The sequence below is a fragment of the Melopsittacus undulatus genome, chromosome 3 (genome assembly GCF_012275295.1).
Source record: "Melopsittacus undulatus isolate bMelUnd1 chromosome 3, bMelUnd1.mat.Z, whole genome shotgun sequence".
NCBI classification, from domain to species: domain Eukaryota; kingdom Metazoa; phylum Chordata; class Aves; order Psittaciformes; family Psittaculidae; genus Melopsittacus; species Melopsittacus undulatus.
Window position 1 is genome coordinate 33,745,471 of NC_047529.1, and position 3,363 is coordinate 33,748,833.

A 3,363-nucleotide genomic window follows, 5' to 3' on the forward strand; every position below is an offset into this window, starting at 1 on the left:
CTTCTATCATCTGCACTTACCTCCTAAATTTCTGATCAATTAATTTATAGGCATATTAACATGGAATAGATCTGGAGAAGTGCCTGCTGTGAGTTGCAGAGCATCAAGGTTAAAGGCATCCAAACCCTTCATTTTGTGCCTGTGGACAGGGGACATTCTTTCCAGTTGCTCATGATAATGAAAAATCCTGTTCTTGAATAGGATAACCAAGAAAAAACACTTAAGAAAGAGGACTAGCTATGTGTTACTTCTGATTCTCTAAACACTAAACCCCCAGCCTAATAGTAGATATTAACAGTAATTCCACCTGTCATTTCCCCCCAACACTCAGATGTTCTGGACTCTTTAACTGTATACTGTGCTTCATTTCTTCATGCCAGAGCATCCATCTGATCCTTCACATCTCTTGGAAACCTTCCCCCCATCCCCAGTGCAGCCAGGTCTCACCACACAGGTCAGGAGCCCAGATCTTCCACCGTGGCTGGAGCTGCTGACAGGCTGTCCACCTCGACCACAGCACTTGGTTCAGCACACAGCAACAGCCACGCCGTGCAGACAGGGGAAGACGCTTCAGGAGACAGGTGAGTTTAGAAAATAAGAAAGAAAAGCAAGGACATTTCATTAAATCCCCAATTTTCAACATAACCCTGTGTACAGCATCCCTGTATGTGTAGTATGACTCTGGGAAACTTGTGCTCCATCCTATCAAACAATAGTTTACTTCCTAATGGGAAATGATGCTTGACTTTGTTTTCCTTTGTTTGTCCTGTCAAATGTTCAAAAGATAAATTGTTTGCAGGCATAAAACTGAAGGCCAAGTCTGTTTCAGAGTAGGTATCCCTCATGAGAGGCATAGCAAAGATTAGGTCCCTGTGTACATCGGAAAGGATGTTAGCTTTTTCTGGGTCACACAGGCAAACAGGGGACAAGTACAAAAACCAAAGGAAGGAGTAATTATATTAACTATTTTGCACATAAGAATGCTTTGGCAGCAAAAAAATAGTAACATACCAAGTACAGTATTTAGAATCTAGATATACAAGTCTCCCTCTTCTTTGTCCAGTACGGACACACCAATGTTTTCTCTGCCTCTCCAATACCTACCAGAAGCATTTTGCAGTGTGATCTTGTGGAGAATCGTAAGGCTTCTGGACAAACAGGTTGTCAAAGACAACAGCATCTGGGGGTTTGATATGGAACTGGTGGAGCAAGTCCAGAGGAGGGGCACGAGGATGATCAGGGGACTGGAGCACCTCCCATATGAAGACAGGCTGAGAAAGTTGGGGCTGTTCAGCCTGGAGAAGAGAAGGCTGCGTGGAGACCTCATAGCAGCCTTCTGGTATCTGAAGGGGGCCTACAGGGATGGTGGGGAGGGATTCTTCATTAAGGACTGTAGTGGATAGAACAAAGGGTAATGGGCTCAATCTTAAACAGGGGAAGTTCAGGTTGTATGTAAGGAAGTTCTCTACTGTGAGGGTGGTGAGGCACTGGAATGGGTTGTCCAAGGAAGCTGTAGATGTCTCATCCCTGGTGGTGTTCAAGGCCAGTTTGGATGGCAGGGGGCTTGAAACTAGATGATCAGGTCCTTTCCAATCCGAAACATTCTATGTTTCAAGGACAGAGATAAAAGCTAAGATAGACCAGAAGACACTGCTAACTTCAAGGAATGGTTCTGTATTAAATCAGAGCTGGTTTACTACATACCTCAAATAATTAAACCAGCTAATTCTTAAAAAAAATCTTTAAACTCAACTATTCAGTCTTCTCAGCACAAGGGGTTAGAGCAACTAAAAAGTAAAACATCACTGGTTAGATTCAGTAGTGGACAAACTTGTCTTACAAAATACAGCTGTGTACTTTTCTCTGTAATGAGTAATGCTTTTTCTTTTCCAATAGCAAACTCACAGTTCAAAATATTATTAAGCTTTTACTAGTGTAATCTGGGTCTCAAAAGCATAAAAATTGAAGTGCCAGCCAAGCTTTTACCAGATTATTATGGACTTGAAAAGATTATAGTTGCTTTGTTGCATGTTTTAGTAAATCCTAGACAGAGAAGGAAAATCTTCTTCCCAAGTACAGAGCAGGTATTCCTTTATTCAGTACTAGTGCTAAGATTTAGTAAATATCATCTGACAAACCATCTTCTCCTCTCCTTACACTTTTGTTTACTGTTACATATTTCATGTCATTTTCTATTATTTACACCCCTATTTTGTGATTGTTTTCATACTCATTATTTTGAAACTATGGAAGAAGCATCTTTTCCTGCTATTATGATGGTTGCACTTACAATAAATGCAACTCTCTCCTTTCAATTTCTAAACTGTGTTCTTTGCCTTGCTGTAATTTCCTGTGTTGTATGGTGCAGAGCAGTCATGCTACAAGAAACTGAGACACAGACAGACATCTAATGATACACACCTTTGCAAACTACCACCAGCAACTTAAGCCTTTTAGGACATTAGTTTTCTACTTCATAGTGCTGGTTTCATTTCCCAGGTACTTCAGAAACCAGCTATCAAGCATTCTGGGAGGAAAAAGTAAAAAACAGTAAAAATCAGACTGGTTTGGGCTGGAAGGGACCTTAAAGCTGATCCAGTTTCAACCCCCTGCCATGGGCCGGGACACCTTCCACCAAACCAGGTTGATCAAAGCTCTATCCAACCTAGCCTTGAACACTTCCAGGCACACAGTTCACACACTCTGGTAAGGAACATTTTGCCTAAATGTTCCTTGCTAAGTTTATTCAGACAACAAGAAAGCCAGCAGACCAGAGTAGAAGAGCGAGAAGCAGACAATGCACTTCTGTCTATAGCACTTGACTGGTAACAGGGCTGCATCTCACTTTTGTCACAGTGACACAGGTGTGTCACTGGTGACACGCAGGTCTCACCTCATTGTGGGGCCAGCATATGCAAGAGCATTCCAGGTCTTCCAGTTTACATGTAGCTGGTGAAAATTAGGGAAGGAATTCTACTCTGCCCAAGCTTTCATAACAGCCAATAAATGAAACAAAAATAAGAGTAAAGTTTAAACTAATAATTACTAAACAAAATATTTGCAGTTTGTCAAAACCAATGAATTCTTCCCATTGTGAAAGCAGTGTGTGATGCTTTAAGTCTAGGATGCTACAGCATGATTTGGACAAACGTAACTATTACTTCCTTGGCTGTATTCTACAACAATGCAAGTAACATCTATGCAGATGGAAACCGAGTCATATGACAAATAAAACAGGACAAAAAAAAAATTACCAAAGAATAAGGCATTTCAGTTCAAACTAAATCTTTATTCATATGGAAAATACTAGTTTTCTTTTTGCAAATGATGCTAATAAATAAAAATACTCAGAAAGAGCTTTGC